This window comes from Heterodontus francisci, chromosome 1 (assembly GCF_036365525.1).
Source record: "Heterodontus francisci isolate sHetFra1 chromosome 1, sHetFra1.hap1, whole genome shotgun sequence".
NCBI classification, from domain to species: Eukaryota; Metazoa; Chordata; class Chondrichthyes; order Heterodontiformes; family Heterodontidae; genus Heterodontus; species Heterodontus francisci.
In genome coordinates this window covers 86,835,807-86,846,164 of record NC_090371.1, presented here as the reverse complement: position 1 = coordinate 86,846,164, position 10,358 = coordinate 86,835,807, and the positions used below count along the sequence as shown (strand labels likewise).

At 43.3% G+C, this 10,358-nt stretch overlaps 1 protein-coding gene across 4 annotated transcripts in view; it reads left to right on the top strand.

The window, feature by feature from the left end:
• Positions 1–910: 910 nt before the first annotated feature.
• The window catches only part of LOC137370556 (atos homolog protein B), a 172,057-nt gene continuing 162,609 nt past the window's right edge, over positions 911–10,358 (top strand). For 2 of the 4 annotated variants that reach the window (XM_068032728.1, XM_068032724.1), the window contains exon 1: positions 914–1,021. The gene's annotated coding sequence lies outside the window, so the exon portion shown is untranslated. Of the gene's footprint in view, positions 1,022–1,089; positions 1,216–10,358 lie in introns of those variants that run through there. The other 2 variants (XM_068032729.1, XM_068032725.1) reach the window with 2 other exon arrangements.

The window sequence follows — 10,358 nt, the reverse complement described above, 5'->3', positions numbered from 1 at the left end:
TGCTTGACACCAGGCCCCCAAAGCAACTGCTACTCTGAGCTTTGCTGTGGCAAAAGAATACCAGGAGAACATAGGGAACGTTTTAGGGACCTTCTCAAGGAATCCCTAAAGAAATCCAACATACCACTGACGCATGGGAGCCCCTGCCTCTTGACCACTCAAAGTGGAGAAGGTGCATTCGAGATTGTACCAAGCACCTTGTGCAGGAGAACGCAGATGCCAAGTCCAGGCAGCGCAAGGAGTGCACAGCCTCCCAAATAACTCCCCTATCCAACTCTTCAAACACTACCTGCCCCACATGCGGTAGAGCCTGTGGTTCGCGCACGGACTCGTTAGCCATGTCAGAACGCATCGAATTAGAGTAGAAGAAAGTCATCCTCGGCGTCTAAGGACTGCATAAAGAGGATATAAATGCAAGTCTCTCTTTCCAACAGACTGAGCAGAGCTGCACAATAGGACCTGCTCCAGCCTCCCTTATTCACTTCACTTCTCACAGAAGGTCAGCCGGTCTTCCATTCAAATCTACCTCCGTCCCGGCACAACCGTAAAGGCGTCAAAAAATGGGCGGGAGCTCCGCCATGGTGAGATTGGTCATCATAACGGTGAGAGGTCTTGGTTCTCCCCCTCCTTCCCCTGTGCTCTCTCGCTCCCAGCTGACCGACTGCCCTGGGAAGCCGGTCTCCAACGGCTTCACCTCCCCCCACGCGCTCCGCAGCAACACCCCGAGATATCGCACGTGCACTGGGTTTCGCCGATCTGTGACATCGAATGATTGACACCCATCTCACCCATTAGCAGAACCGACTGACGTCTCATTCATTCGCGTAGAAATGCAAATAAGGGTCTAAGTGTCCAATCACCCTTCAGCTCAGGAGGGGGCGGGAGTTAGCGAAGCACGGTCGCCTGACAACAGGCCGGAAGGAATGCATGTGTACGGAAGCCAGTGTGGGTCAAGCGGCGTCTTGAGATGGGTTTGTTGTACCGAAGTGGAAGGGAGAGGAATAGAGTGTTTGAGTGAAAGGTAAGGCGGGTGGAATGGTCTTGAGGTCATTTTTATGCCGGATGGGGAGGAGAGGCAGACAGGGGCGGGTGTTCATCTACCTTGTTTTCCAGCTGCTTGAACCGACTGTTAGTGGTTAGTTTCAGGAAGGAGTTAAACTCCCGACTTGCCGCAACAGATCAGCTGTGAGCATTGACTGTTCCTGCTCGGTAAAGGTATGAACAGCTTTTTGTCTGTCAGCTCGGCTGTGTTCTGAAGGTATTCAGTGGACTGACGGGCATCGCCTTTTCGATTTGTGGGGGAAAATGTTGTATGTTGTCTTTGTGTTAATTTGTGCCATCGTAAAACTTGCAGGTTTCTAGTTTAAATTTCGGCGATTAATTTTCTTAATGTAATTCATGATTTTTGAGGTGATGGTCGAAGGAAAAGGAGCTCCAGGAATGTACATTGGTATTTATAATCTATTGACATACAAATATCAGCGCATAACGCGTATGATCTGGGAACGTGAAGGGTGGTTCGTGTCAGTGACGGTTTTAATCTGTCAACTTGTTTGTCAGTCGATGCATTAATAATAAGGAAAAAGAGTGACTCTGGAGAACTTGTCAAATGATCTTTTTGATGAGACAATTGCAAATACATGTATTCTTGTGGATGCATTTCTTGGATTTTTTGATTATCTTGAAAGACTGGATTCCCATGTTGACTATAGGAACGTCCTTATAAAGGTTTTACAAAAAGTATTGGCATCTACTGGTTAACCCACTGAGTTCTGGATTTTAGTTTATTGGGCCTACTCTCCAAGGCACACTCGTTTTTCAGCACCAAATCACTGAAATTATAGAACATGAAACTGTAAATGAAGAGCATTAATATTTTCAAAAGCAAAAGACTAAGGATGCTGGAAATCTGAAATAAGGAGACAAACTGCTGGAATACTCAGCAGGTCTGAGTAACTGTGGGGAGAGAAACAAAGTTCATGTTTCAGCTCTGTGACCTTTTATCAGAACATTACTATTTTTATTTTTGAAAAGAACAAAGTACTTGCACCACTGATAAACATCCTTGAAGTTAATTTCTGCATCCAATGATTGTGGGGATATGTAATGTTAGTGTCTGAATTATTTTCTAACTTTTATAACCTTATGATATTTGCTGAACTGCTGTTTGGGTTCACTACTTTTTTTGAAGTCCACTCACAGCCACAGCAATAAAGTTTGTTTATATCATCTAAGCCCTGATTGTCTAATAATCATATTTTCTAACAGAATTGGGAGACCATTCAATAAGATTTTGCAAAAGTACTATTTCTTTTAGAGCATCTGAAAACTCTTAGTGGGTATTTTATAAAAACGTTAGACAAATTCATGGTACAAAGGACAGTACTGCAGTATCAAAGTACTGAATCTAATGGTTGCCAGGGAATCACTTACAGTGGCTTTTCTTGCTGCTTCCACACCGTTATCTCTGGTGTCACCCAAGGCCCCCTCCTATTTCTCAAATACGTGCTGCCCCTCAGCAACATCATCCAAAAGCAAGGTATTAGTTTTTAATAGTCTTCACATGTCTGCTGACAACACTCAGCTCCACCTCACCACCACTTCTCTCGACTCCTCCACTGTTGCCAAATTATCAGCCTGCTAACCTGACATCCAGTACTGGATGGGCAGAAATTTCTTCTACTTAAATATTGGGAAGCCATTGTTTTTGGTCCCTGCTCAAACTTTTTTCTTAGCTACTGACTCCATTCCGCTCCCTGGCAACAGTCTGGGAATAAACCAGTCTGTTCCTAACCTTTGTATCACATTTGACCCCAAGATGAGCTTCCAACCTCGTATTCGTGCCATCACTAAGATCGCCTATTTCCACCTCCGTAACATTGCCTGTCTTCACCCTGTCTCAGGTCATCTGCTACTGAAACCTTCATTCATGCCTTTATTACCTCTGGACTTCACTATTCCAACACACTCGTGGCTGGTTTCCCACATTCTCCATAAACTTGAGGACTTCTGCCCGTGTCTTAACTCGCACCAAGTCTCATTCCCCTTTCACTCCTGTGCTCGCTGACCTACATAGGCTCCCAGTCAAGCAACATCTTGATTTCAAAATTCTCATCCTTGTTCTCAAATCCCTCCATGGCCTCTCTCCTCTCTATCTCTGTAGCCTCCTCAAGTCGCACACTTTACAAGATATTTGTGCTCCTCTAATTCTGGCCCCATGTGCATTAAAGGCCTGCTACCCGACCCGATGACATATGTTGGGGTTGGGTCGGGTTGCACTTCCGGGTCTGGCATTCGGGCTCGGGTCGGGTCAGACATGCTCTATCACAGGTAAGTGGCTCTACTGTTAATTTAATTTTTGGACTAGAAAGGTAGTTTTGTTATAGTTATTTTAAGCTTGTGCAGATCAGCAAGAAACTGAAAAACAGAAGGTAAGTTAACTGATGGTCGGGTCGGGCGCGGAGAAAATGGAAGTACTCGGGCTGGGTAGGGCTTGGGTTGGATATGGTTCTGTCGGGCTTGGGTCGGGTTTTTTTTTGCAGACCCGAGCAGGCCTTTAATGTGCATCCCTGATTTTAATTGCTCCACAGTTGGTGGCTGTGCCTTCAGTTGCCTAGGCCCCAAGCTCTGGTATACTCTCCCTACACTTCTCTGCCTCTCCACCTCACTTTGCTCCTGTAAAGACACTCCTTAAAACCTACCTCTTTGACCAAGCTTTTGGTCATTGTTATGACCAGGTGAGAAGGGGTCTGGGGTTCCCTTTCCACCTTTGCCTGGTTTAACTGTAACAGGGTTTAATTTTAGAAACACTATGTTTTTAGCTCCCCCTCAGTGAATCCTTGTTCACTGCTCCAATTGTCAGGCAAAGAAATCAGACAGGTTTCCTTAGATTTAAACAAGAAAGGTGGAAGTTTATTCATCTTAAAATCTAATCTGGTTAATGATTACAAATATGTGATGCGACCACGCTAGCATGCGTACGCGATAAACGCACACGCAGATAGAGGCAGAAAAAGGCAGTAGTTTTAGAAAAGAATAAAGGGGAAAAGTTTGAGGCAATATTGGGATTATAATTATAGTCCTTTGAGTTCAATGTGGAGGCTTTGGTTGCCGGTAAATCCTGCTGTTCGTTGGGGCCAGTTCACGCTTCAACTTGTTTTGTTGTCGGAGTCTTTTCTCTCTTGAGGTATACTTGTCTTCTGTGGGTCCGGTGGCCTGGGAGAGAGCGAGAGAGAGACAGCCAGGAGAGAGGCTTCCTTGTTCCAGCTTCAGTTGCAAACTGCCTTCTGAATTCAAACTGTCCTCTGTCTCATTCAAAGCCTGGACCATCCGGTTAGTCATGCGACCAGCTGGTTTAACCAGTCCTGTCTTTTGTGGATTGTATCATCTTAGCAGTCCCTGAAATGCGCTTCCTTACACCTTCAATGTCTGGTGATCAAAATCTATTAGGCTTAATTGGATCAGGGAGTAGTGCTTTGTCTCCACAAGCATCGTCGCTTAGGATGCAAGTGTCTTCCAGTCAAAGGTCTGGTGATCTTCAAACAAGTCATCTCTTCACTCCAGCAACAGTTTTAAAATTAATGTTTATATGGCAAAATTAATATGCCTCATTCTTGGCAGGTGGGGGGTGGTGGGGTGTCTGCATGAAATCAGCTTATCTAATAACTCCTTTTGTGGCTCGGTGTCATATTCTACTCACGTGAAGCGCCTTGGGACGTTTTATTATGTTACAGGTGCTATATAAATATAAATTGTTTTTTGAAAGAAATATCACGAAATGCGTGCATGGTGTGCAAGTTTTTTGTTATTTCTGCGTGGTTTCCTGTTGGATGCTCAGAATTTGATGGATGCAAATCTAACATCAAGATGTTCTCTGAAGTATAGAACGTCAGAGGGATCTTGGTGTATTTGTCCATAGATCACTGAAGGCAGCAGCACAGGTAGATAAGATGGTTAGGAAGGCATATGGAATACTTGCCTTTATCAGCCGAGGCATAGAATATAAGAGCAGGGAGGTTATGATGGAGCTGTATAAAACGCTAGTTAGGTCACAGCTGGAGTACTGTGTAAAGTTCTGGTCACCAAACTATAGGAAGGATGTGATTGCACTGGAGAGGGTGCAGAGGAGATGCACCAGGATGTTGCCTGGACTGGAGCATTTCAGCTATGAAGAGATACTGAAAAGGCTAGAATTGTTTTCCTCAGAGCAGAGAAGGCTGAGGGGGGACATGATTGAGGTATACAAAATTAGGAGGGACATTTATAGGTTGGATAGGAAGAAACTTTTCCCCTTTAGCGGAGCGGTCAATAACCAGGGGGCATAGATTTAAGGTGAGGGGCAGGAGGTTTAGAGGGGATTTGAGGAAAAAAAATTTCACCCAGAGGGTGGTTAAAATCTGGAATGCACTGCCTGAAGAGATGGTAGAGGCAGGAACCCTCACAACATTTAAGAAGTATTCAGATGAGCACTTGAAATGCCATGGCATACAAGGCTACGGGCCAAGTGCTGGAAAATGCAATTAGAGTAGTTAGGTGCTTGATGGCTGGCACAGACACGATGGGCCGAAGGGCTTGTTTCTGTGCTGTATAACTCTATGATTGTAATTCTGGACAGAGCTGCAAAAGGTTACCAAGTCTTATACTTTTGCCTATACCATCTGAGGAAACTGAAATGTTTCTAGTTTAGAACACATTGGTCAAAAGTGGTGCTGGAGAAATTTGTTTATTGAAACATTTCCAGTTTCATTACGTTAAATGGAGATAATAAATTCTAGAAAATGTGAAGCAAGCCTTGAGTCAGAAAGTGCGAGGCTCTGGCAAGTGAAGCCTGGATATTCAAATTTGAATTCTGGGTTGACACGCAGTGGGGATGAGGTTCTGGGTAGACCCCCTAATTCTATGCTTTTTGGGAATCCATAGAAGCTTTCTGCTGTACAGGACTAGCAATCCACCTTTTCGGCTGGTATAAGTATGGTTGCGTGCATAGAGGATCATCCACATTCCTACTTATCAGACAGTTAATCAACCTGTGAATTCTTCCACTACTTATATTCTCAAAGGTGAAGAGTATGAAGATACATAATTGGAGATAATAGATTTGATTGATTACAGATGCTGTATATTGAAAAAAAAATCATTTGAGTTCTACCTATTAGTGTTGTGATACAGGATGGCTAAAAATGTCACCAGAAGTAGAAATGATGAGAAGAAATTCAGAAAACAGACATTGCTGAAGTTGGTTTTGAATTGTCTGCTTGAAATCATTTCAATAGAAAATCCAAGTTGTTAAAAGCAGCCATTTTACAATGAATTAGCCTGAATTTGAATGATATAATTCAATTACATTTTTAAAGAAGAGTCTCTATCCCTTCACCCTAACAGAGTAAAAATAACAGGAGTGCTTTATTTTGTTCCTAGACCTGCTCAGCTGGTTGGGAAGTAATGAACAATATAATTGCAATTTTCTCTGCCATCCCCCAAACCCAGTCCACAGCAGTTCAAGTTGGGAGCTGGGGGAAGAAAAAGAGCAATTCCTACTTCTACTCCCTTCCTCGGTAGCTCTAAGGTGAAAATTATGTACTTACTACAAAATATTTATACCTGGAAAAAGGAGTTATGGAACTTACAGGGACTTCTTCTGATGTGGGCTGTGCTGTTGCAAGGGCTATCTTTTTAGATTTCTAGATTTTACATGTCATCAATAACCTGCTACTTAAAGTTAGAACTTTTTTTCTTTTCTCCTGAAGGCAATGACTGACTGACTGAAACTGGGGTATGGTTTCATTCCAACACTTTGCCCAAGTAGTAATTATTTTTGTGATTGCTGGCTGGAAGTGTAAGAGGGTGATTGAATTGGGTCTCTGTACCATAGTACTGCATAGGTTAAATCCATTCAGTCTGTGAACCAGTGTGAAATAAATGTGAGGCTTTTGATGGGGCCCTTTTGTGCCTGAAGATTCAATGGTTTTATAATCTCTTATACAATATAATAAAAATCTAGTGTCTGAGGATGCTTCCTGTTTGCGGCACTTGACTTTCAGTTGTCATACTTCTGTCATACTTCTTGTGTCAAATTTTTCCATTCAAAGTTACTATATATTTATAATGGAAAATAGCTGCGTAAACACATCATTTTGATGCCATAATTTGGCTGTTGAGTTCCTACAATTCATTCAATTTTCTAGAAAATAAATGTCATCCATACTTTTCCCCTCAATAATTGAAATTTCTAATTTCCAAGTAAGGATTGAATCAACTTTCAAAAATCAAATATATATCAAAACGCAATTTAAATGGAGCCACTGAAATATCTTTTCATGCCATTAATCAAGTTTTTACTTCAAGGCCATCGCCACTTGCAGAGGCCTGGGCCTGAAGTAGATATATTTGTAGTGGCTATAACCCTCAACTAAATTTGTATTGTGCAGTCTGAGCAGATATACTTAATTTCCCACAATGCATCAGTACTGTCCAATCATCTCTGTTGATAGGATAATTTTCTTGAGCTCCTGAGACTTTCTGCCCAGCAACTTTTCCTTCCAATAACTTTGAAACACAAAATGATATATTTCAAAAGCTTTTCTGAAGTACAATTTACATTTGAGTGAACTTTAAAAAGAATATCATGAGGAAAAAATGACAGTGGTTTTGATGACACACCTGATCTAGCTTTTGTGCTTCACAAACCTTAAAAATTGTCTTAAACTAAGGGGTTGGGGGCAGGGGGGGTTGTGTTGTGGGGAAGCACAAGAGTCTTCAAGTTACTTCATGTTACTTCAAGAATTAAAAAACTTCCATTTAATTTTGAAGCCAACTCATAATTGCCACTTATGTTTTGTTACAGACAAGCTCAATGGTAATCATATACACCAGTGAGACAGATTTTAACTTCTAATATCTGAGATGTTGGTGGGGGCAGAAAAGGTCAAGGACAACTGCAATTTCTTGCTCACTTTCAAAATTCAACTTGAAAACAAAGATTCTTTTGAGGGTAAATGATAAGGAAGGAAGCTAATGCTTGGGGGAGGGGTGGTTACTGGTTGAAGATAAGGAACCTCTTGACACCTATCCAAGTGGGAGAGAATGGGTGGAGGGTTGAGTGAGGTGAGTGATTACAGTACAACCAAGAGGGAAGGATACAGAGACTAAGTGAGTAATTCAAAGGGGAAGAACTAAGGCACATGATAGGCAAGTGATAAAAGATGAAAGGATAAGAAAATGTGATGGGCCAAGGGTGTGAGGAAAGTGTGCGTGATTGGAAAGGAAGTTTCTGAGGTCCATATTTTCCCTGAAATTCCCAGCAGAAATGCAGTTTAGAGCCATTTGTGCCTCCTTTCCTCACGTATAATGTCATACCACCCAAAAAAAGAAAACAGAGAAGCACTGAGGAGAGAGAAAGAAAAGCAAAGAGATTGACGGGAAGGTAAAGAGAGACAGAGCTAGAGAGGCAGAAACTGCAACATGAAAACAGCAAAGATAGGAAAGAGACAGAAGGTATGGTGGCGTAGTAGCTATGTTACTGAACTAGTAATTCAGACTAATGATCGAGACATGAGTTAACATTCCAACATGGCAGCTCGAGAATTTAAATTCAATTAATAAAAATAAGTCTGGAATCGAAACATAGTATCAGTAAGGGTGACCATGAAACTACAGGATTGTTGCAAAAATCCATCTGGCTGACTATTGTCCTTTCTGAAAGAAAATCTGCTGTCCTTTATCCAGTCTGACCTATATGTGACTTTAGGGGCTGGATTTTACGATGGGTGGATGTAAAAATTGGTGGTGAACCCACTTCAGCCTAGCCTGGGGATCTGTCCTGCATTTTACAGGTTCCCAGGCTTTAATTGTTCTGAGGCGGGACTTCCACCCGTTTGAGGAAGTACCGCTTCATTGAGTTGCCAGCCAATCAGCGGGCCTGCAGCTCTTAGTCCCGGGACTGCAGCCCAGCCGAGAACATGGAGCCAGGAGTCCAGGTACGTGTGGGTTGCCTCGCCGGGGGTAATTGGTCAGGCCCCGGCGAGGCAAGGGTGGTCGTTTGGGGGAAAGGGGGGGTGGGGCGTCTGAGTAGTGGTTGGGGAAGTGGGGGTGGCCCTGAATCGGGCACCCTGTGCCCGATTGTCAGGGTCCAGTCCTGGAGTGCTGAGGCCGCCAGCTTTCACCGGGTGGCCTTTCCCGCCTCCAGGACGCCCACTTGCCATGCGTAAAATCTGTGGGGAGGTGGGTGAAGGCCCTTAAGTAGCTGTTAATTGGCCACTTAAGGGCCTTGATTGGCCTGGGGCGGGCAGCCCATTTTTTGCCCCCTTCCCCCTCCCCCGCCCCTCCCGAGCCTACGTAAAGTGGGACGGGAGCGGGTCAGGAAGGCCACCCGGAGCCTCCCACTCCATTTTACCCCACCCCCCGCCACCATTCGGCTCATTGGGGTGGTGTAAAACTCCGGCCTAGATCTCCAGTCATGTGGTTGATTCTTAATTGCCCTCTGAAATGGCCTAGCAAGTTACTAAATTGTATTCAAGAAGGCACCATTGGCAAAAATGCTGGCTTTGCCAGCAATGCCCACATTCCATGAATGAATGAAAAAAAGTTGCTGATTCACTGTGCAAAGGTATGACAAATCAACTGGTAAAATATAGAAAATCTTTCATCTGAATGCTCATCCTGTTAATTTTTTTCCTCCCTTATAAATTTGTATGCAAAGTGTCTTTGGTAAATAGTGTAGTGGCTAAATAACTGGTTTAGTAATCCAGGAAACATGAGTTCAAATTCAGTTTTTAAAAAAATATTCACTGGGAGAAGAAAAGCTGGTTCCAGTAAACGTGACCATGAAACTCTAATTGTGAAAACACGACTAGTTTAGTCATGTCCTTTGAAGAAGAAAATCCGCTATCCTTACCCAGTCTGGCCTACATGTGATTTTAGTCTCATACCAACATGGTTGACTCTTAACTGTCTTCTGAATTGGCCCAACAATTCACTCAGTTGCATCAAAATACTATGAAGAAGAACATGGACGTGAAATTTCAAATTGTTGCTGGGAAGAAGAGAAGGGCTGTTACAAGGGGTTGCCAGGCCCTTGGCTGGAAAGACATTTATTTGCATATTAACAGACCGTATTTGTAGACAAAGGACCATTCCCTGACACACAGAATACACAAAGCCAGAAGTGATTAGTTCAGTCGGTCATGTGACTACCCTGCTGGTCAACGTGGGGAGTATTAAATTGTAGAAACAGTGTTTGAACTGGGAGAAAGCTCTTTGCTCGAAAAGACCTCTCCTGGCTGGCTCACCACAGCCTCTCCTGTCTGTCTGCTCCCATCTCTTTCTTACGGAACTCCAAAAACTGACAGAAGACACATGAA